Source organism: Acomys minous (assembly GCF_964271855.1).
Source record: "Acomys minous genome assembly, chromosome: 2".
Lineage (NCBI taxonomy): Eukaryota > Metazoa > Chordata > Mammalia > Rodentia > Muridae > Acomys > Acomys minous.
Window position 1 is genome coordinate 91429637 of NC_140484.1, and position 24636 is coordinate 91454272.

The following is a 24636-nucleotide window of genomic DNA, read 5'->3' on the forward strand; positions in this document are numbered from 1 at the left end:
CACAGGCCTACAATGTGCCAAAAAGGACCTCTCAGCATCTTTTCTCTATACAGTATCCAGCAAAACACAGAGCACAAAAAGCTGGGAAACACTGAGGCAAAGAAGAAAGAGGAGAGTGATTCATTGGGGTGAGGTGGGAGCTTCACTTACTTGTATTATGAGTGTGTAGGTATGAGACCTCCAGGGAATTGTGAGAATTTTTTTCGTTTTGGCAAGATAGAGAGGAGCATCACCTTACCCATATGATCATTACTTTATATTAAAGAGGTCCAGACTTTTGTTATGCCATAAAGGAAGAAGAGCTCTTTCTCATCCAAGAAGAAATGGAGCTTCTCAACTTATGGTGGATTATTGTAAGCAAACTGCCCTCTCTGATGGTGGGCCCCTCTTGTCTGTCACTTAGGAGACAGTAGGATTGGGGAGAGGCAGGAGCATCTTCTAGTAGACAAAGAGCAGGTTCAGAGAAGACCGGACAAGAAGAAACGATGATTGAGGTGGACTCGAGGGGAGGAAGGAGATGAAGCAGAATGAAAATAAAGATAGTTGAAACTGAATCGAGCCAGCAGAGTGAGACGAGACGACAGTTGGTGACAGTTGAGCCAGAGAAGATGTTGTTAAGAGACAGTTAGGACAAGAACTCAGAAAGGACTAAGTAAAACTGTAGCCAAGAGAAAAATAAAGACTAAAGTTATAGGCTCCTATTCACAGAGGGAGAAATCAGATGGGTCTCAGAGGTAGGAGTGAAGGGAGACAGCTGAAGACCCAGAGAGATTGTTGAACTGATGTTTGACTAGTCATGAGAAATCTCAGTGAAGAAGGAATCAATCTGCTGTTGGCAGAAGGGAAGCAGTGGTGGGTTTGCAGTTGAAGGACAAAACTTGGAATTGTTCCTGTTTACACATCTGACCTAACTAAGCATGGATGAGTTAAGGAGTCTTGTTCTCAGTGTGGGACAAGCAGAAAAGCAATGGAATCTCAGGTAATTTTGATGTTTATCTGTTAGGAGGACAAAGTTGTTTGTCCTTCTCCTCCACCTCGGGGAGATGAGTGTTTGCCTGGAATGTGTGCGGCAATCATGGTAAGGGCCAGTTTTTGGACCCCCTGGGAGTGCCTTCCAGCATGAATCAGGCGTGGCTGGATGGGCTCCCTTTGAATCTTGGCTTCTTTTGTCTTCTCAGACCCATTCAACCCACAGCATTCTTCTCAAGCGTGGACCTACAAATCCATTTTGCTTACCAGAGGTTGATGCCTGAGGCTGTCGCAGTGGTGTGTGCCCCCAAATACAAACGGTGAGTGTGTGAGATTCAGGTCTGGAAGGTACAAGAGCTCTGTGGCTCAGAACTATTTAAAAATTATCTAGAGTGTCTTAACTGATTGTTATAAAACCTTTTTTTAAGTTGCACATTCTAATTAATACCAAGTCCTCTTGAAAAATAAGGGAACATTACTGATGGTTTTCAGTACAAACCTTCAAGAGAAGTATCCTTGAGAGCCAGAGGTTGAAAAAATTCTACACCAAAGACTATATTTGAGTGTCATCGGTTTTTATTACCAAGGTCATGATATTCTGAGTTCCTCAACAAAGCAAGTGTTGGAAAAGCCATGAATAATCTTGCTCTCTTTTGTAATAAATTTTTGTATCCTTAAGGTTTACCACATTCATTAGCAAACCCTGTTTTTTAGCGTTTTTGTCCCTTGTTCCTCACATTGATTGATCTAAACAGACATCATCCATTGCACAACTTGGCTCTTCTTCCTACTCATTTCTATAGTTGAATTCCTCTTCCGAGTTGGTCATTGTGCAAGAAAGGTATTTAGAAAGAGAGATTCCAAGAGGAATGTAGACATTCAGGGGCAAGCAGAGGATGAGGGGAAAGGAGGAATAAGAAAAAAGAAAGAGTGTAAAAAAAGGAAAAGGGGGATGACAATGATTAGTACAAGGTCAGGGAGGACAAGGTCTAGGAGGACGAAGATGACAATGATGACTAGGAAGTGGAGGAGGGGGAAGTGCACTGCATCTGGAAGAGGGAGAGGTTGTTGTGCAGAGAAGAAAGACATGGGAGGAGAAGAGACGGGAGAAGAAATAGAGTGAAAGAAAGATGGAGAGAGATCTATGAAGTGAGATGGGGCAGGAGGAAAGGAAAAGAGAAGAGAGAAACTAGGTGAGAAAGTGGAGAAGAGAGGTGGAGAGTTGAGGACATATCTGGCTGACTGTGAGACTGGTTTTCCACATCACAGAACTGGAATTTTCACACTGACACCTACTGGATTAAAAGAATTTCCATCTGCCCCAGGAGGGCAATCCATCCCCATAACACAGGACACTGCACTCTTCTGCATATGTATGTTTGTATGAGACATCAAGACCGTGGTCTCAGCCAGCATATAGAGCTGATGAGATTTCTCATCTTTTCTGACCCACCAGGAAGTTCAGCCTCATCAGTCACCTGCTAAAACTCCATAGTAGCCATGTATCTAGGAAGCAGTGGGCAGTGGAAATAAGTTTGTGATAGCAATGTCCACGTAGCACAGAGGAGACTCCATGTTGCTCAGAGCAATGGTGGGTAGGTTGATTTAAGAAGTCTCTGTGAGGGGCTACTGGCCAGGCCTAGGATCATTAGAAGGCATGGCTCCCTGAAGGCTGCTTGGATCTGATTGGTGAAGGCCCCAGTAGTGAAACTGCCAGCAATGGGTGTGGCTCAGTGTCAGCAGCAAACTTCAGCCTAGCTTGCTCTCTAGTATTACTAGAGGAGATGACACTGACTTCATCAGGGTTCTCAATTGCAACAGTTGCCCAAGATGCAAGCAGCAGCTTTTCCCAGGTCCTCATCAGATTTATGATGTAGATAGCATCACTCTTCCTTTTGTAGTTTGAGGGCACCTAAATGGGTTCCTGCAGCAAGGAATTTGAGGACATCTTCCTCCTTCATCTACAGGACATCAAGATATCCAGACATTGTGTAAGCTCTTTTTTAAGTTATGACAGGAATCAAGAGCAATGCCATATGGACCCTTCCCTGGGCAGAGCAGAAAACAGGTGAGGATCATCCTTTAATTATTCCTGATTTTAAATAAAGTATTATTTGTTTCAGTCACTAGCTTTAGGCTTAATCTTGAAGATATATGTAGACGGCTAAGTAAAATTTCTAATTAATATGAATCTCATAACATTTTAAAAGTTAGTAGCTTTTTAAGCTTGGAAATTGACTATTTTTGGCTCTGTTAAATTTGAGCCTTAAAATTTTGAGTTGACCTGACACAGTGGTGCATGTTTATAATCCCAGCCCTGGAGAAGGCAGAAGCAGGCAGATCTCCGTCAGTTACAGGCCAGTCTGGTCTAGAAAGCAAGTCTAGAATAGCTAAGGTTACAAAGAGAAACCCTGTTTTTGAAAACTAAAAACTAAACTAAACCAAACCAAAACCAACCAAACAAAAAACAACAATAACAAAAAGAATTTGAGTCAAAGACATAATTGAAGATCCTATGGAATCAAAATGAGGCATGTAAGCATAAATAAAGTCCATAGAGAGCTCCAAAACTGTCCAGATCCCTTTTATAGTGAACCATAATAGATATCACAGTTTCTTGTATGACTCAGTTTATTCACATAGTTAAAGCTTAACAGTGTGAGTAAAACAAAGAGAATAGACATCTTTCTTTAAGCAATTTACTGTTAACCTGAGGAGACTTTAGGAATTTATAGATATCAGTTACTACATATATATTGTTCCTTATTTAAATTTAGAGGCCTGCTATTGAACATAATTAGTAAAATCTTAAGTAGTTAGATGTAAGTCTCTAAGTCAGTTTTTGTTGACCTGAGTATATCTTTATACCTTAGAAAGTTATCACCATACATAAAAATGCACCCTAATCCAAACATTTTGGAGAACTGCTATTGCTTCTTTAGTCTAAAATGGCGCTGCCTTAGTTGGCTTACAGTATGTGGTCATGTTCAGATGTTGCTGAAGTAAAATTGCTTGTACCCTTTAACCTAGGTAAACATGCAGCTATTTAATATGTCTTTTAAAAAATATATCTGTTTTTTAAAACAAGAATTAAATCTAAATTACATATACACCATATTTTAAATAAAAGTTTAAATTTTGAAGAAAAATAAGATTACCTAAATATAGAATTTTTAACTATGAGCCTTGTGCTATAAGTTTTAAGCTAAATTTTATTGCAGATTTCTTTTCTATATATTGAATTAATTGATTTACTTATTCATTTTACATCATGATTGTACCCCACTCTATCCTCTCCTCCCAGTCCTATCACCTCACCTGTCCCTCTTTGTATATGACCAGGTGGACACCTAAGAAAACGAGAGCGCTTCCCCCCCTCCCAGCCCCGCCATCTGATTGCATCAAATTTGCAGGTCATACTGAGTGCATCCTCTTTCCCTGTGGTTTAGCTATGAAGATGCAGCCCTGCCACTTGAAAGTGATGAAAAAAAAAAGCAAGCAACAGAGTCCCTATCAGAGACAGGCCCTGCAGCCATTCCTAGGGTACCCTCATCAGCTACATCTGTGTAGGGGGCCGAGGTCCATCCCAGGCATAGTCCTTGGTTGGTGCTTCCATCTGTGTAAGCCTCCTGGGCCCTGGTTAGTAGCACTGTTGGTCTTCATGTGAAGCTGCTGTCCCTGCTGTCTATCCTTCCCATCACCCATCCACCAGTCACCCTGCTCTCTGCCCCATGTTTGGCTGTGAGTCCCAGCAACTGTTTTGATTCACTGCTGGGTGGAACCTCTCAGGGGACAGTGATGCTAGGCTCCTGTTGGCAGGATAGCAGGGTATCGTTCATAGTGTCAGGTGTTGGCTCTGTCTCGGTGGGTCTCAGGTTGGGCCAGGCATTGGTTGGCCCTCCCTCAATTGGCATTCCCTCAATCACTGCTCTGTTTTTGTCCCTGCACATTTTGGAGGCAGAGCAAATGTTAGGTCTATGTTTCTGTGGGTGGGTTTGTCTTCCTCAGCCTCCACTAGGAGTCGTGTGTAGTTAGAAGGTGTCCTCTTCAGTATTTACAACCACTGCTGCTAGGATTCTCAGTTTAGTCACCTCCATACCCTCCAAGGATCCTACCCTGTAGTAGGTCTCCAGCTTGTCACAGAGATGTCACTACCCATGGTTTCTTTCCTCTTTCCAAGCCTTCTGGCCTCCTGTCCCTGCTCACCACAGGTTGATCTTCACCCTCATTTCTCCCTGAGCTCCCTCTCCTATCCTGTTTCCTCTCTTCAACTACTTTTGCTATCCATTCTATTTCCCCTTCTGAGTGAGTTTTATTCATCCTTCCTTGGGTCATCCTTGTTCATTTATTTTCTTTGAGTCTGTGAATTTTAGTATTTTTTATCCTGTATTATATGATTAAAATCTGCTTATATGTGAGTCATTTTGGGGTTTAGGTTACCTCATTGTGGATGATCCTTTTTAGTTCTATCCATTAGCCTACAAATTTCAAGATGTCTTTGTTTTTAATAGCTAAGTAGAAGTAGAATTCCATTATGTCCGTGCCCTACAATTTCTTTATCCATTCTTCACTTGAGGGACATCTGGATATTACAAATAAAGCTACTATAAACATAGTTTAGCAAATGTTCTTGTTGTATGGGAGAGCATTTTTGGGCGAATGCTCAGGAGTTTATAGCTGAATCTTGAGGTAGAACTATTCCCAATTTTTGGGAAAGAGCCTGATTGATTTCCAAAGTATTTGTACAAGTTTGTATTCTTAAAAACAAGGGAGGAGTGTTCCCCTTTCTTCACATCCTAGCCAGCATGTGCTATCACTTGAGATTTTGATCTTAGTTTTTCTGCTGGGTGTTAAGATGGATTATTTGTGTTAATTTGATTTGCATTTCCCTGATGCCTGAAGATGTTTAACATCTATTTGCGTTCTTTTATATGTAGACATCCATTAAGACCAGCACCACTTGTTCAAGATGTTTTTTCCATTGTATTGTTTTGGCTTCTTTGTAGAAAACCAAGTGGCCCACAGTGTGCAGATTTATTTCTGGGTCTTAGATTCTATTCCATTGATCGACCTGTCTATATTTATGCCAATACCATTCATTTTTTTTATTACTGTTGCTATGTAGTACCACTTGAAATTGGAGATGGTAAGACCTCCAGAAGTTCTTGTATTGTACATGATTGTTTTACCTATTCTGGGTTTTTTATTTTTCCATATGAAGTTGAAGATGGCTCTTTCAAGGTCTGTTACGAATTATGAAGATAATTTCATTGAATCTATAGATTGCTTTTGGTAAGATGACATTTTTACTATGTTAATTCTACAGTTCCATAAGCATGAGAGCTCTTTCCACCTTCTGAAATCTTCAATTTCTTTCTTCAGAGACTTGAATTTTATGTCAATTGGTTATGCCTATTGTATGCCTATTGTAAATGGTGTAGTTTCTCTAATTTCTTTATCAGCCCATTTATTGCTTATATAAAGGACAGATTCTGATTTGAGGGAGTTAATTTTGTATCTCCAACCACTTTGATGAGGGTCTTTATCAGCTGTAGGGATTCTCTGGTAGTATTTTGAGTGTCACTTACGTATAAATCATATCATCTGTGAAGGGCTATACTTTTGATTTCTTCCTTTCCACTTTGTATCCATTTGATCTCCTTTAGTTGTCTTATTACACTCACTAGAAATTCAAGTACTAGGTTGAATAGATATAGAGAGAGTGGACAGCCATGCCTTGTCCCTAATTTCAGTGGAATTGCTTTAAGTTTCTTTCCATTTAGTTTGATGTTGGCTATCAGCTTGCTGTATATTGCCTTTATTATGTTTAGATATGGAGAGCACAGGGCATTGACATATAAACAGACAGGTTGGCCAATGGGACCAAGTCAAATCCCAGAAGTAAACCCACACACGTATAAACACTTGCTTTTTGACAATGAAAAAAGAGAACATCTTCAACAAATGGTCCTGGCTTAACTAGATGTCTGCATGTAGAAGTGTGAAAATAGATCCATATTCATCACCCTGCACAAAACCTAAGTCGAAGTGGATCAAAGATCTCTACATAAAACTGGATACACTAAATCTAATAGAGAAAAAGTTGGGTAAAGCCTTGAATTTGTTGGCATGGGAGACAACATCCTGAACAGACCACCAACAGCTCAAGCACTAAAGTCAACAATTAATACACGGATGTAATGAAATGGAAAGGCTTCTGTTAGGTGAACAACACTGATAATAAAACAAAATAGCAGCTTACAGATTGTAAAAAGATTTTCACCAATCCTAAACCCAACAGAGGGCCAATATAACATATATATATATATATATATATATATATATATATATATATATATATATATATATATATGCAATATACATTCTAAGTGCTGTGACTAGATGCCACATATGAAAGTCACTCTGGGAATCTGCTTGGTGAAGAGAGAGCTCAGAATTGGTGTTTTGTAGTTGCAGCTTTGGACTCCAGGACCTGGAGGAAGCTGGCCATTCCTAGATGGTTACATGTACTTTCACAGAAGTGCTGACTTGATTGCTGCTTCCTGCCTGGGCAGTGGTAACTTTCTTATTATCTAGAGAGTGTCAGTTGACCTTGTGGTTGCACCTTTCTCTTGGTTCTAAGTGCTTCATGGCCATCTCTTAGCTATTCCCTGTTTAATACTTTTTTCTTTCTCCCCTCTTCTCTCCTTCCTTCCATCCTTCCTTTCGTTGTTCCTTCCTCCCTCCTTACCACTCTTTTTCTTCCCAATGAAAACCTTTTTCTGATTTATATAAATCCAGGACTTTTGATGAAAAGCCAGCATTGAAATTCTCCCTCCTCTGCCCCACTGCTTTATGGTATTGAACATATCGTAAATTATGTTATTGTAAATATCTCCTTCTATCAGCCTCAGCTTCCTTAACATGTGAAATGGGAAAACAGGACAGTTGCTATAAGTGATGAGAGAAGCATGTGGCATTTACTGACAATTTTCAAATATATCTGCTCAAAAAGAAGAAATTTAAAAATATTCTTGTGCCAGGGAAACGGCTCAGGAAATAAAGGGGCTTCCCATACAAGCTTGGCAACCCACAGTCCAGACCATGACAGATGTCAGAGAGGAAGAAGAAGTTGTCCTCTAACACCAAAATGTGTGCTTTCAGGTACATGGTCCCATATGCATATTGTATAAAGCACCACAGAGAGACACACAGACACACAGACATGCACACACACGCACACTCACACATGCATGCACACACACACATATCGGAAACATTTTCTGCAATAGTAAATAATTAATTTCCAGAAAGCACAATTTTAAAATTCATAATAAAATGCCCGGTTATGTCAGGATGTGAGTACTCTTTACTCTCCACTTTTGCAGAGTCACACCGAGTCCCCACAGCCACACAGTCAAATGTTTTATCAGGAACCACAGCATCCATCTTAGAAGAGCAACACTGGCGATAGATGTGATGGCCGTTGTCCCTCCTCTCTAACCGTAAAGCAGCAGTCTCCAACAGTAACAGCACTTTCAAACTCTGTATCTATGTGAGAGATGCAGATGGAGGACAATCACCAAGGACTATAGACTGTGAACATTCTCACCTGAGAGTTTTGAGTAAAGTCCTCTAAATAGCTATGCCCGCCACTGAATTGCTGTGCATTTCTGTAAATTACAAAGCAAGCCGCCAACTGTAGTTGATAATAAAGAGCAAGCGAATCACTTTTTAGGCCCTGCTTGCCTTGTGAGAACTCACATAAAAATACTCTTTCCTCACCACAGCCTCCCATCCTTTTGGGCTTCAGGGCCCTTGAAGTTCTTGGACAGCAAGGTTTTCACTTAATTGGATCCGTGATTCCTTTTGTGCACATATTTGGGAAGTTGTAGAGAAACCACTTGGCTTCCCTCTCTGGCAGTGAACAGGAGATGTTCTATAAACTTAGTCCTGGTCTCCTGAGATATTTTCTTTCCCCACTATCCCATATCGAAAATGCAACTCATCTAAACTTTTATTTTCAATAGGAAAATAAGTCTGCAGGTGAGAATATCCAGTAGTTTTTAAGAAAAAAAAAACCTCTTAGTTTTTATTAATAGATTCAATGGTTCTCCATGAACTTACTTTATTTATTTCTGTTTTGGTTTATACCATCATTTTGAATTTTTGCTTTACAGATAATTTGTATGCTGTAGGTAAATACACACGTTTGTTCCGCCTTGGTGACAATTTAAATGGTTTTCCTTTTTCATCAATCCTTTTCTGCCTATAGGCCCTTAACATATAATTAGATCTTATATTTGTACCTATTTAAATATACTATATCTTTTAAAAAATTCTTTGTCACTTAATGTAATTATCCAGGGGCTAGAGAGATGTTGTAGTCAGCAATTGTGAACTTAATTTCAATTTGTAGAGAGCAATCTATAGCGTTGGCAACAACCTCAGTTGTTTGGGGGATTCGTAAAAACCACTATGGCCAACAGCTCAATTAGATTTAGCCCAATACTGGTAATGGAAGGTTCATTTGGTGACAAGAAATGTCCAGTTGGAACTGTGTTAGATTTCTCTATCTGTCCAGTTTCTACTGTGTTAGATGTCTATACTACTCCTCAAATGGCTCTTTATTGAACTGTCTCTGCATGTATTACTTCCCTTTTCCCCGGTTCCACCCTCACCTTGATCAGGTGATAAATATCTCCAGTTTTCAATAAAATTCAACTACAAAATGAGTACTGCAAGCCTTGCGGTGGTGTCACATACCTTTAATCCCAGAACTTGGGAAGCAATGGAAGGTGGATCACTCTGAGTTGGAGGACAGCCTGGTCTAAAAAGCAAGTCCAGGAGAGCCAAGGCTACATGGAGAAACCCTGTCTGGAAAAACCAAAAACCAAAAAACAAAAAACAAACAAACAAACAAACAAAAAACAAACAAACAAAAACCAAAAACCAAAAACACCCAACTATATTACCATATTGCAGTACTTTGTTATTAACAAGTGTCAGTAAATAAAAATCAAAGCAAAAATTAACAGAAGTCAAATGAAGTCAAATATTCAAGCTACAAGGCTGAATTCTCTGAGTGAATTTTAAATACTTTGCCCAACATAATGACATTGTCATTAAAACTTAACATTATACATTATTGAGGATGCATTTTGAAAATTGTTATTATATGAACATGAACCCATGATCAAACCTTGCACATAGAATTGTATTCTGCATTGAGAGAAAGTAATAATTTTGAAAATGCTAAGAAAATATTTTTATTCTACATTTAAAACTTTTGTCTTGTAAACTGGGTTTCCATTTGAAGACTGTGCAATATAAATGTTAGATAGACGTATGTGCTGGTTGCATGCGGAGTTCCTTAGCTATTGTTAATTAAGTAGAAGGACAGCATTTAGAATGTTTAAGAGTTAAAACTCCTTAAAGCGAAGCTGGGCGTGGTGGCGCATGCCTTTAATCCCAGCACTTGGGAGGCAGAGGCAGGCGTATTGATGTGAGTTCAAGGCCAGCCTGGTCTACAAAGTTAGTCTAGGACAGCCAAGGCTACACAGAGAAACCCTGTCTTGAAAAACCAAAAAAAAAAAAAAAAAAAAAAAAAAAAAAAAAAAAACCTCCTTAAAGTTAAAGAGTTAAAAGTCCTCAAAGTCCTATTCCCAGCACGCCCCTGAGCTCCAGTCCCAAGTATCTGATTATCACAGTGAAACTGAACAGAGTCCTGGTGTGAAAACATGTCCTGAGCATCATTGCTCAGGAGTGTCAGTGTTTGCACTATGGAGACTCTGTGCAGTATTTTGCAGTGGAAAAGAAGACAGATACCTACTCCGTAGTTCATCCTCTCAAACAGCAACACATGCCATCCGTAAGGAACCAGGAACACTTCCTCTCTAATACTGAAGAGAGAACAATCAGCAATGTTTGTTTGTCAGTGGCAAGCACATCTGCATAGAACTGTAGCAAGCAGACCCTGGTCTAGGATCAGACTCATGTGACACCAGAGTACAGGCATTCCGAAAATGGTACATATGGTTCTAGGTATTTTTGTACCTACTGAACACATAGCAGGAAAACTTACCTGTAAACCAGACTGGGAAATAATTTATTTTGTTACCCAAACTAACATTTGGAAAACAGACACTGATGGAAATGTAATTTATTATTAAATTAAGACCTGTGGATAGCATATTTTGATTTGAACTATGTTCAAATTAATCAATGCAAGAACAAATTTATGTAAACAATGTGCTGTTTTATTTTGTTTTAGTTTTTATTTTTTAAGGCCTGGGGTCACACCAAGTTTCTCAAAAGTGAGGGAAATCTTGCACAAATGAACTACATAGTCCCAATTTCTCCATACTCAACTTTGAAAGAATATTTTTATGTTTTTATTTTTTCCTTTTATGTATTTTCTCTTTTATTCAAATGGTTCTTTTCTCATAGACTATATCCTGAAAGCCCTTTCTTCTCCTTACTCCTCCCAGTTCCTCCGCACTCTCATTTCAGTCAGATGTACCCCCTTTCTGTCTCTCAGTAGAAAACAACCAAAAGAGTGATAAAAGAGAAAAGAAAGGGCTTCTAAAAGATAAAAAAATAATAAAATAAACAAAAAACTCATATTAAAATAAAAAAAAGGCAAACACAACAGATGGAAAAGAGCTCTAGAGAAATCAAAAGACTCAGAGACATACTTGTTCACACATTCAGAAGTCACATAAAACTACTGAATTGAGCGGCCTTGTCAGGCCTCCGTGGGAGAGCATGCACCCAGTTCCTCATTAACATATTGTGCACGTGTGGGTTAGTTCCTGTGGGGGACCTCCCCCTTCTCTGTGGAAAAGGAGTGGAGAGAAAGTGAAAAGGGGTATGCAAGGTGAATAAAAATTAATTTAATAATAAAGTTTAAGGAAAGAAGGAAGAAGCATTATGGAACTGAGCATTATGGATTTGGCTCTTGAGTTGAAAAAAAAAAAGAGAAACCTTGCTGAGTAGAAAAGACAAACAAAAACTAAACTGAATGGAATAATATGTTTTCAGATGACTTGATGTGTGTGTGTGTGTGTGTGTGTGTGTGTGTGTGTGTGTGTGTGTGTGTGTCCATATCTGCAGTAGAAACCATCTCTGTTAATGGCTGAATAAGGCACTGACCTATGCATATAGCAGGCTATCTTAAAACCATTATAGTTTTACCTATCTGTCTGTCTATTTATTTTTTTATTTGGACCAGTATTATTTCATTTTAATTAAGTTTCTGAGTTATCTAGTCTCTGTTTTTTGGTAATCCAAGCAGTATTGAGTATAGCTTCCCTCCTGTGGAGTAGGTTTTATGTCAAATCAACATTGCTTGCCTACTCCCACTACTTCGGAGTCATCATAGCCCTAGCATATCTTGCAGGCAGGACAGATTGTAGGTCAAAGGTTTTGTAGCTGGGTTGACACATGTATTTCCCTTTTGGTATTCTTCAGAGTACCCTATCATGTGAAAGACACTAGAAAATAGGGGTGAAGGCCCCCATGTAGACATCAACTGAACTTCACGTTCAGTGAGTGTGTGGCTATTGGCCTCAGCAATGGAGCCCCACTGTCAGAAGAGAGTGACCTATTGTCTTAGCAACAGCCTGGGTTGTTTGTGAATTTCCATCGCATACTCTTGCCTAACAACTCAACCCTGCCCAGGTACTTCATTAGGCCTGAGGTCTCCCTCCTTCCTCTTCCACTTCCTGGTGATCTGAATGAGAATCATCCCACAGGCTCATATATGTGCATGTTTAGTCTCCAGTGACAAACTGGGAAGGGTTAGGAGGTACAGCCTTGTTAGAGTGTATGGTTCCTATTCAGGAAGGTGTGTCACTGAGAGGTGAGCTCTGATGTTTAAGATGCCAATGCCAGTGACCAGACAGAACTGAGTCTCTGTTGCTGTCTCTCTGTCTCTGTCTCTGTCTCTGTCTCTGTCTCTGTCTCTGTCTTTGTCTCTGTCTGCCTTTTGAGGTTCAGGATGAAAAGCTTTCAGCTCTACTGCAGGACTATGACATGATATCTGCTTCTTGACATGACATCACTGACTGACTCTGTAAAAGCATAATTAAGCTCCCAATTAAATGGTTTCTGCTCAGAGAGTTGCCTTGGTCATGGTGGATCTTTATTTTTTCTTATCTAATCATAAATTATTGTTATAATGAAAAAATAATTTATGATACATTTTAGTATTTCTACCTCGAACTTATTCCTTTTTTAAAATTTTATTTTATTTTATTAATTTATTCAGATTACAACTCAATTATTATCCCATCACTTGTATCCTCCCATTCGTTCCTCCCTCCCGCTTTCACTGTATTCCCCTTCTCTAGGTCCATGACTGAGTGGGACCTCCTCCCCCACTATATGGTCATAGGCTATCAAGTCTCATCTTGGTAGCCTGCGTATTCTTTCTTTGAGTGCCACCAGGCCTCCCCACCAAGAGGAGGTGGTCAAGTGATGGTGGATCTTTACAGCAATAAGACAGTAACTAATACACTCACTAAGGTCATATATCTGTGCATATAACATACACTAATGTTATCTGTTGGTATGTAAAAATCTCTTCTCAGTGATACATGACTTTATTAACCAACTTGTAAGAAACATGTGACACTCTCCTGAACTAAGCCTTGGAAACAGACTGTCATCTCTGGGTTGTGTGCTTACATTTGCTGAGACTGCAGCCATGCAGAACTGCTCTAGCCTTCCTTTCTAGTAGGGTGTCCGTCCATTCTGTCCCTTTTTATACATGGCTTCTGAGATCCTACTGGCTTTCTTACATCTACCTGTTTAGGACAACATTCACCCTCTCAGCCAATCAGCAGCTGATAGAATCTTGAGATTTCCATGGAATTGAGTAAACAAATTTGTCTCAGTGTTTAGTGTCTCTGATCCTGAACACATGACTTTTTCTTGTGAAACGCAACACACCTTTATCTCTCATCCATTACCCATATCGACAATGTCAGGTAGGAAAAGAAATGTAATGTTTATTTAATTGGACAGATCCCTAAATTGGAAAGCATCAAAATAATGTGGGATTAAGAGGAAAGTGCTGAAGGACAAGATGGTGTACCACTGTGGTCTTGGCTTTGACATTTTCTAGGCTTGTGACTTTGGACTGAGCATTTACTCACCTACTCACTAAATGTATCTTCACCCTCTATAGTGATATAAAGGCTGGCATGGTCCTGGGCTCTCTGGGGAATTGATTATTTAAAGTATGATATAGAGAAGGAAACCACAGGTGACAGGCGGGAACCTTGTGATGCCCAGGCCATCAGACCATGACAAGTGTCCAAATAAATAAATGTTGTAAGTCTTATTGCAGTAGCCCACAAAGGTAATTTGTTTGTAATCACAGCTGGCAAATTTAAAAGGATAGTGTCTTATTCCTTGTTTAAACTAGTTAGCTCAAGTGGTCATATGTCAATTTTTCTTTACATTGCCAGTGGGGTCAAAATAAACAGGTCAATACTGTGACCAGTTAGTATTTATAATACATTGCAATTCAGCTCGCAAACACCCTGACTCCCCAGAAAGTGTTCAAGACCGGCTTGTGCAATGCTGTGCTTCAAGGTGCTCACAGTTCTCAATGGTTTATTTCCTTCTGCTGCTTCTCAGCCTTAGTCCCCAAAGTCCTTCAACAGCAAGGACTGAGTTCTCCTTCCTCATTGTCACTCAAATGCTCTTGAAGACTTGAGCACCATAGATACTAATTAAATTAACAAGGTACCCCATCACAAAGCTTTGTGCTTCTAGCTGGGATTATATTGTGGAAGACATATGTAGGGTTCTCACTGCTGAGGTGCTCCCTAATTGTCTTGGTGATATCAGGAGAATCCTCTGTGGTCAATGCTGGGTTTATGTTTATGCACAATCCTCCAATATGACCACAACACTCATAGCTATGTAAAGTCTTATTGTGCTAATCTCAATTAATAGGCTGTTTGTAAAGTTAAATGCAACCTGAGAGCTCCTTTTGCATTATGTTTTCAAGGGGGACACTATCTTAAAATCACCTATCCATAGTTCTGACTCTACAACTTTACTACCATAATAATGGGATCCCATGGGTGGGATTGGACACTAAATTTATTCAGCTCAGTCACACGTAGTGTTTCATTTGTTCTACTTTCTTTAGGGAGAGGTTTGTCACACAAGTATGAATGTGCTTAAAGGTGACTGCTGGGACACACATACACAGACAGAAAATACGTGCACACACACACACACACATACACACACACATACACACACACACACACACACACACACACACACACACACACACACAGTATGGCTAAAAATGTAGGATGGAAGGATGACAGGAGATGGGTTTTAATGTTTTCTGTCTTCTCTGTTTGTCTTAGACACTCTGCAGACACAGGGATGCCAGTCTACCTCCCCAAGAGAGCTTTCAAATCTTAAGTACTCTAGGGAAGAACATTGAAATTAAAACCATTTTTACCAAGGCTTCTACATGAGCCTGAGAAAATACTTCTTCAAACTGGAGCTGACCTGGATAAATGTGGACAACAAGAAGCCGCCTCTATTATCTACCATAAATTCCTCACGTGAGAACCTTCAGTTTCTATCTCCTTCCTGGGACTGTTCCCTCACTCATGCTGCTCTCTTCTTCATGTCTTTCACATTTGATGACAGTTAATGAATTCGACAATGTCATCTGTAATCGGATTTCTAGAAACTCATGAGTATTCTCTTCTTCACTATTCAAAGGCATGAACCAAAGGTGGTGGTATCACACACAAAAAAGAATGTCATGAGTAGGAGATTGTGTTCATGATCCTTTTTCCATGAGGCCCAGCTGTGTAAAAACACAGGTTGGCAGGGAAGCAGAGGGTGTTCAGATTGCTGAGAGGTTTGACTTCCCCATTTCCTCTCAGGCAGCCGGGATTATCTTTGATGGTGGCCAAGCCTAGATCACTCTTCTCTTCACCTTTTAACCTCTTGAGTTTTATAGGAAAGAGGGTAGCCTTCCCTGTAGCTACACAGTCACCAGAAAGGACTGTAGAGCACAGTGTGGTTCATTACAGTAAAGCCTTTTTCAAAGCTAATCATAATATTTGGATAGGAAGAATAAATAAAGGATTGCAGAGCTGTCACCAGTAATGACTCTTTATAGTCTCGTTGAGAAGAGTGCTGTGTTTGATGAAGTGCATGATGGTAAAATCTCCTCAGTCATGTCATCCATGAGTTTAGAGAAACAACCTAAAGAAGTTCACATGACTCTGAGGAGCCCAGGCACCGGACAGGGGCTTACTGGGAAATGACTTCCCTGATCTTTTGTGTGTGCTGAGAATGTATATCGCCTTTCTGTTTCACAGAGAAGGAGAAAGTTCTGCTTTAGAGATTTGCACAAGTAGGACATTTTTTATATTTCACTTCCCAGGTTGTAAAAAACTGAGAACAGGGGTCTTTTTGTTTTCCACAGATGGTATTCTGAAAAGTGTAGGAATTCTCTTGAGATCCTATTAAATCTCCCTCCCATTTCCTCCTCCTCCCAAAGACAAATCACTCTTAACAGGGACTCATGTGCCTTCCCTGAGATCATCTTGTCCTACAGAGTTTCTGATCACACCTTCCTCTCAAGCAGAGTTTCTGACAGGGTCATGAACCTTTCTTGATTCTTAGATAGAGGTGAAGGCTCAGGCAGCTTAGCAGCATCCAGGGGTGCAGCATCCCGTGAGGTGCAGACATCATTTAGGCATGTGGAATTTTTCTTCACATCTTAGTCTCTCTCCTCTGTTTCTTTAGACTATACGTGGAAAAACTCAACATAGGCTCCACACATGTAAACAGTGCTGCCAATAGATCAAATTTCCTCAAGGTGGGTCTTTGTTGTCTTGGTATCTGACCAAATTATCTCCAGAGCAGAGCAGAGCTACTGCAAGAAAAGCCACAGATCCTGACACTGGGTGGCAGTGTAGCTGATGCTGCCTCAGCACAGTAGTACTGAGCAGGGGGATGGGTGGGAATGGGGCTCAAGCTGTGCAGGAGCTGTGGCTGCCTCTCCCAACTTGTCTTTCTCCCTTTTCTGACATTAGAACTGTTCTACTTCCTCATTCTGGTTTTGTATTGCAGGGCTGAGGCACTGAAGAGGGATCTCCTAAAGAAATACACCATCAAATATGAGCAACGCCTGGCTGAGAAGGTCAGTTTAAATGTCATGGAAATAGGGGAATTCTGTGCCAGCTTCTCAGCCAGTTCCTGGGACTGTATTGTGCTGTTTCATTGGAGTTTGTGATTTAGTAATTAGGCTCCCCAGTCACTAGAACACAAATGCACTTGAACTTGTACAAGCCGCCCCCCCCCCCCACATCACACACACACACACACACACACACACACACATACACACACACACACACACACACAGACTTAGTGAAGACAGCCATATAGCAACTGAGGAGGGCAGTGCTGGCAGTTTTCCACCACACCTGGCTTATGGAACCTGTGGCGAGACCTGCTTAGAACTACACTTTGTTCATCGCTGTGCTGACAAGACTTTTATTCTGAGATTTGAAATTTTAGCCTAAGTCCTTCTCTCATCCTGTAGAATAAGAAAGAAGAGGAGCTAATGCAGCAGTGGCCGTCTGAGAGGACATAGCAGACATCTTTTTGAAAGCTGATGTCCTAGCTGGGGCACTCTTCCCTTTGGGCCAGTGTTCAGTCCTGAAGAAAACAACTGTGGGCAGGCAGGCCCTAGTACACCATTAGCATCAGAGGAACCTCAGTCTTCTTTTGCACCACTTGAAACTTGTAGCCCACTGCGTTCAGTAGAGGATAGCTCAGATTCAGGAGTCCCCAACACGCCATCTACCAAGCAGCCTGGCAAGAATGGCAAAGTGAAAAGGCCAGCGTCATCACCAGAGGTTCCTGACCTGTAGAAGTCTTGTGTAGAAGTGATCTGCATTGCATCTGGGTCAGCCACACAGGAGACAGACTGGAGCTCAGCAGTGAGGTAAGGCAGTGCTGGAGGACAGTTTCGGAAGCCTGGGCACTGAGCAACCAGCCCCTTGTCCGTGTCCTCCATCCTTTGCTTCGAAGGATCCCCTTACTCTGTTATGGTAACAGAACCACAAGTGACGAGTGCTGTCTTTTTCTGTCTTGCTACTCTGACTGTCCTGTAAAAATGCCCTTCAATTTAGGGTAAGCCATGTTGTTTCCTCAAAACTCGCTGAACCTCAAACCCTCATCTTATAAGAGCTCTGTAGAGATTCAAAGAATAATATTAAGTACCACTAAGCCAATACTGAATCCTCTCCTGTCTTAAAATCTGTGTTAGCGTTTGTTCTCTGAAAGGCAGCTTCTCAGATAGTCCTATGAGATAAAGGAAAGCTGTGAATCAGTAGAATTTCAGCTTCTCTGCTTGAGATCATTTGGTAGACTGTCATGGAAATTCCCAAGTATGGCTAGGGAGTCGGTGACTCCATGGATAAAGCCCCGACAGTGACTGTGTTAGGAGCAGAGATGGAACCTCCAGAAAGCAGACAAGCACCAGGCATGGCTGGCCACCTCTATACTCAAAGTTCTCTTAAGTTGAGATAGGACAAGGCTTGGCTTCTCACAGAACAGCTTGATGGACACACAGAGAAGCACAGAAGAGATTCTGTTGGAACAAAACACAAGAGGAGAACAGCACTCTAGGGAGTCTGGTCACATCTGCACATGTGCTGAGGCGCCAGTGTGTCCTTGCTCACACGTGAACTTGCACATGCTCAAAATATACATATGTGCTAAAAATATATAAACACATCCAGAGATCATGCATAAAGTATTTTTAAAGATAAATCCACAAATATTTAAGAGAGAGCAATGATCCATGTGATGAAGACTTCCCACTCCAGGCTGTATCCAAGGTGAAAGCTCTGGAATACTTGTAGTTTATCTCAGTCTATATCTGAAAGTCATAAACCATGGAAGCCACTTGTGTGAGTCTCAGTCTGAGGCAAGACACACAAGGACCCAGGAAAACAGCAGTCTAGACCTCAGATTCCACAAGCCAGCCGACTTGGAGATCTGAAGTAAAGAGAAAAAAAACCTGTCTGTGCCAGGAGAGACACAGCAGAAATTCTCCTTTTCTCTGACTGTTAAGCTCCCACGTGGACTTAGGATGCCCACCTGAGTTATATGGGATTTTTTCCCAATGAGTCTATAGAACCACACTTTTTTTTTTTTTACAATCATGTCACAGTCGCATCCACAAATATTGTTCCATCCTCTCAAGCTGACAATGAAGTGTCTGACCACAGATCCCAGTCAGGTGTAGCCAGGGCTTGGAGAAAAAAAACAATCTGCTCACTTTGTGGTTTCATCCTGGCGAGGGGGGCTCTGGAGAGAGTCCCAGTGACTTTGCATTTCTGCCCCACGCTGCCACACTGAGTTCTGCTCAGGGACACTGGGCTCTGTCACCTCAGACTTTTCTCTAATTTTCCATTGCATTTCAGAAACTAAGAGGCCTGTGCCAAGTGATCCTTCCTAAGGATTTGTGTGAGAAGTTTCTGAAGTCAGCCAGAAGGAACACCAAGAAAGGCATTGAGACATGTGGTGTCTTGTGTGGATCTCTGGTAAAGATACAAAACTTCTTTCTGATCTGAGTGAGGCTGTTTCTTGCCGTTTGCTTCCCTTGACAGAGAACATATTCAGGGTCTATGTCCATATATATTACCCTATGGAAAGACCTGTGGGGGTCAAGTCCTGGATACTTTGAATTTTGATGACTTTGTATTTGGTTGCTTTTCAGAGTTTCTTGACAGTTTGCTTCAATACTACATTTAGAATTTTTCATTCTAGTGGTGCCTAATGCCAGTAAATCCGGTCATTGTCAAACTGAAGCTGGAGGCTTCCTACAAGTTCAAACCAGCCTCACAGACAGAGTGAGACATTGTCTTGAGGAAAAGGAAGGCAACCAGCAGGCAGACAGGCAGACATGAGGCATGGAGACAGGCATTCTAGCTAATTCTAAAAGGAAAATGAGGACTCAATTATTTTCAGGTGGTGCGAGCATCTACTCTGATAAGCCTTGGTATATATATCATCTAAACACTTCTTGACTCCTGAGCAGATGTGCTGGCTGATGCAGGGAAGAGCAAAGGCCTATGATGGGTCAAGACTGACATGACAGGTTCTTACCAGCATCTGTTCCTGTACAGTAATCCAGCAATGCACAGAGCACCAAAAGCTGGGAAACACTGACAGGAAAGAGAAAGATGGGAACGATTCACTGGGGTGGGGTGGGAGCTTCACTTTCTTGTGTTTTGAGAGAGTACATTTGAGACCTCCAGGGAATTGCAACAAGTTGTTTTCTCTTCACAGGTTACAGAGGAACATTGCCTTACCCTTATTACCATTCCTTGACAGAAAAGAGGCCCTGACTTTTGTTATGCCATAAAGGAAGAAGAATTCTTTATTATACAAGAAGAACCGGGGCCTCTCACCCTAGGTGGATTCATGTCTCTCTGATGGTGAGTTCCTATTCTCTGTCTCCTAGCGGTGAGAATGCAGGAGGAGAGAGACATGGAGGAAGAGAGGGTTGTAGGATTGGGCAGTAGGCAGGAGTAGGGTCCAAGAGACCGAAGTGAATTGTCAGAGAAGACAGTTGATGGAAGAATAAAGAATACTGAGTAGGGGTAGAAAGAAGAAAAGAGATTGAGCAGAGGGAATGTAAGAGACCATTGAGCTAGAAGAGTGAGAAGACAGGACAGATGGTGACATCTGAACCAGGAGAAGCTGAGCTGAACCACAGGAGACACTGTTTAGAGGCAGGAGAAGAACCCAGGCGGAACACACAAACAAAGTGACACTGTAGCCAAGAGAAACATAAAGGCTCAAGCTAGAGGCTCCTACTCACAGAGGGAGAGATCTCATGGGTCTCAGAAGCAAGAGTGAAGGGAGACAGCTAGAACCCAGGGGGACTGTTGATCTGATGTTTGAAGTAGTCATGAGAAATCTTGGGGAGGAAGGAATCGGTCTTCTGTTGACAGGAGGGAAGCAGGTGTGGGTCAGAAGCTGACGAAATGGTTCCTGATTAGACGCTACGCATATCTAAGCCTGGATGAATAAAGGAGTCGTGTGCTCAGTGACAGACAAGGTAAGAAGGGAGTGAGAGAAACTCAGCCTATTCTGACCATTATGTGTTCCTAGGACAAAGCAGTTTCTTCCCCCTCCCTTCTCCACCCAGCTAATGAGTGTTTGCCTGGAATGACTTGGGCGATCATGGTTATGGCCAGGTGTTGAAGCTCCTTGGGCCTGCCTCCCTAGGTGGAGCAGGTGTGGCTCGCCATGCTTACTTGGAGTTCTTTGTTTCTTTTGTCTACTCAGACCCATCCAACCCAGACAGCATCCTTTCAAGTGTGGACATACACACCCATTTGGGGGCCAGAGGACGCTACCAGAATTCATCATAGTGGTGTGTGCACCCAAGTACAAACAGTGAGTATGTGAGATTCACGTCTGGAAGGCACAATTGCTCTATGGCTCAAAACTCTATTTAAAAACTAACTATTGCTATAGAAGGCCTTCCTTTAAAATACAAGAAGTACTTTCAAGTACCAGAGGTTGAAGAAATACCACTCTTATATTTTGGGGATACTGATACTATGTAAAGTAAGACTTTACATTCCTCCTAAGAGAATAAAGGATGCAGTACTGGGGAGGACCTCAAGGTCAGAGTGTGTGATCAGCATGCGGGAGGCCCTGGATCCCATCCATAGTAATATGGGGACATGAAATAAGAGACAAAGGACAAATCTAGTAGCTTATTCAGTGTTTATTATGTGTTGCTTTGTTCTTCATCAATATCAGTTCCTAAGTTCCTAAGTTTCAGTCAAGGATCTGAATGCAAAGGGAAATGGCGTGGAATTCTGCTTAGACAGTAGGGTTTTCACATTCCTAGGGAGGTGGTTTCTTTTCCCAGGTACTTTTGAATGAGAATGCACTTAGTATGATCAAATGGATCTCAGTGTACCAGATCAGCCACAGATCGATGAGGTTGTGTCACTTCTCATCAGCCTGGACTCTTCTACTGTGTTTGGACTCAGAGAAAATGAAGTAACATAGTAAAAGGACCAGGACCAGTCCCATGAAGTATATAAGAGCCAGAGATAGATCTACAGAGATCCAAGGAAGCCTAAGATCCTGGGATCATTGTGCTAATTTCAAGAGGTAGAGGGATCTCTCTCTCTTTCTCTCTCTCTCTCTCTCTCTCTCTCTCTCTCTCTCTCTCTCACACACACACACACACACACATACACAGACACACACAGGATCTGTCTCCTTGTGTTTTATGTTTCATAATAAGTGTGTATGTATTTATATGTAGTTTGTATTATACTTCTTATCATAACAATAAAATAAGACCTAATGAAACTCCAGCTTTCTTTTATAGAACATATTTTATGTGTTTGTATGTGTTTAGATATATGCATTATATATATTGAAATTGTGTTTACTTGTGATATAATAATGCTTATGTACTAGTATGTTGAAAGAGATTGCACAATAAAAAAGTGCCTAGAACTCCAAATCCCATGTTCCCAGTGTAAAGACCCTTTCTAAACCTGCATAATGAAACAGACCTGTAATGCCTGGACTTGGGGAAGGTACAGCAGGAGGATCACTACTTTGAAGCTATCTGAAGCCAGACTGTATCAGAATGATAAATGCTTATGGCTTTGTTTGATATATGTAAGCATACCCTCAAACACCTTTACTACCATCTGATTGATGTCACATCTCCAATACTGCAGTGATCTTACTGGTCCCTTTTAATAAGGAACATTTCACAGGTGACTCTGGAAAATATATACAAAGATACATGGTGAGACACTGATTCTGAGCATGAGGAGATCTAGGTCCGAGTGTTCATCCTACAACTTTTGCCATGGCTGCCACTGACATCACAATCTCAGCTCTGAGCTGAGAACTACTGACCATCAGTGAGATTCTTACATTACAGTCTTATGGCTGGGGACATGGCTTAGTTGGGGGACAGCTTATGTTTCAAGCATAAGGCCCTGGCTTCACTTCCCTGCACTTCTGAAATCTGCCAGGGTGGTGACTGCCTATAGCACAGCGCTGGGGAACTAGTGGCAGGAGAATAAGTTCAATGTCCTGCTGGATTACCTAGGCTATGTGGTTTATCCTAGGTCACATGTGGCTTTTTGGGGGGGGTATAATATAAAAGAGTATAAGTTGTTTCAAAACAGAAGTTTTCCACAATTAACCCTATTTCTTTTTCTTCAATTGCAGGACTGCAGCCATGTCATCACCATCCAGACACCATGGTGACTATAACTGATTTGTGATGAGTAGAATCCAACACACTTACATCAGTTGGAACTGTGTGTGTGTGTGTGTGTGTGTGTGTGTGTGTGTGTGTGTGTGTAGTTCACATCTATGAATATGTGAATGTGGTGTACATATGTATGTATGTAGGGTGGTGTATATAGCTGTGTGTTTACTCTACATATGTCATATATGTCCACTGGAGTATATGGGTGGGAAGCTGGGCTTATTCATAATGCCCAGAGAAAAACACTGATGTGTCCTTTAATAAGGTTTATTTTAAGATAGAATAATATATTAAAAGTTCATAGTGACTGAAAATTGGTTTTATTTTAGATAGCACACTAATTAATAGGCTAAAATATTTCTAGCCAGCAATCAGTATGTGTAGAAGGACCCAGTGCACACAGTGCTGCCCTGCTTCAAGTGCTGGGCTCCCAGAAGAACCTCTCAGGATCCTGTTTGGGCTTGAACACTTTAAGTGCTGGTCTTTGCACTTTGGTGATCATGGACTCTTATGGCTGTGCTAAGGCCTTCTGGAACAACATGGACCACCTCACCATCACTGGAAGACAAGAGGGGTTGACTGCACCTCTGTAGACTGTGCCACAGTTGTCTCATGTAAAACAGCATGAGACAGCCTTTCCCCCCTCTCCTCGTATTCCATGTCAGCCCCTCCTGATTGCCCAGGCCTGCAACCATGCTGTTCTGATAGCCATCTCCTGACTGACCACACTGGCCTCAAAACACACCACACCACACCTGGAAACTGGCCCACAGAGAATAGTCTGCTTGTTTGAACAATTTCTGGAAATCTGTCATTTCTCTGATGGTTTAATGTACTCATCACTGAAGCTAGTGCTTGATTTGACCTCCCACAAAATTTGTGTCCTACACAGGGATGACAGGACAAATTCACTGTCAATGGCAAAATGCAGCTCACTCTCAACCATGAGTGGGTGACCACACTGTTCACTACATCTGCTGTTGGCCCTGTGAAGAAGTGAAGCTACCCGTAAGACATTGTCATTCCCCGCAAATGTCACAGAAACTCTTATTTATATAAGCATATTTTGAAACAGATTTTTAGTTTCTTAAAAGGCAATTTAGTTCTACAATAAAATTTAACTGTTGAATCTACCACTTGAGTTTTCTCTCTGTTCTTTCACATTTTCTGCCTGTCTTATTTATTGTTGTGACTGAATCTCAGTGGGAAGTTATGTCTGACCTGAACATCACCATACAGTCCAGGTTGGCCTGGAACTTATGAAAAATCCACCTGCTTTTGCCTCTCAGTTGCTGGCATTAAGGGTTTTTAATTACTGTGGTTATAAA

At 41.2% G+C, this 24636-nt stretch overlaps 1 long non-coding RNA gene across 8 annotated transcripts; it reads left to right on the forward strand.

Annotated features, from left to right (window-relative positions):
* Positions 1-658: 658 nt before the first annotated feature.
* Positions 659-24636, forward strand: LOC311592785. Of its 8 annotated transcripts, none has more exons than XR_014777509.1 (11): positions 659-979; positions 2937-3037; positions 15366-15569; positions 16771-16843; positions 17098-17167; positions 17573-17977; positions 19464-19583; positions 20377-20480; positions 21337-21447; positions 21932-22179; positions 23266-24635. It is a non-coding gene; the product is annotated as an uncharacterized lncRNA (long non-coding RNA). The 8 variants fall into 8 exon arrangements; XR_014777511.1 differs by having other exon boundaries at positions 20332-20480; positions 23266-24634; XR_014777512.1 differs by having other exon boundaries at positions 20332-20480; positions 22056-22179; positions 23266-24634.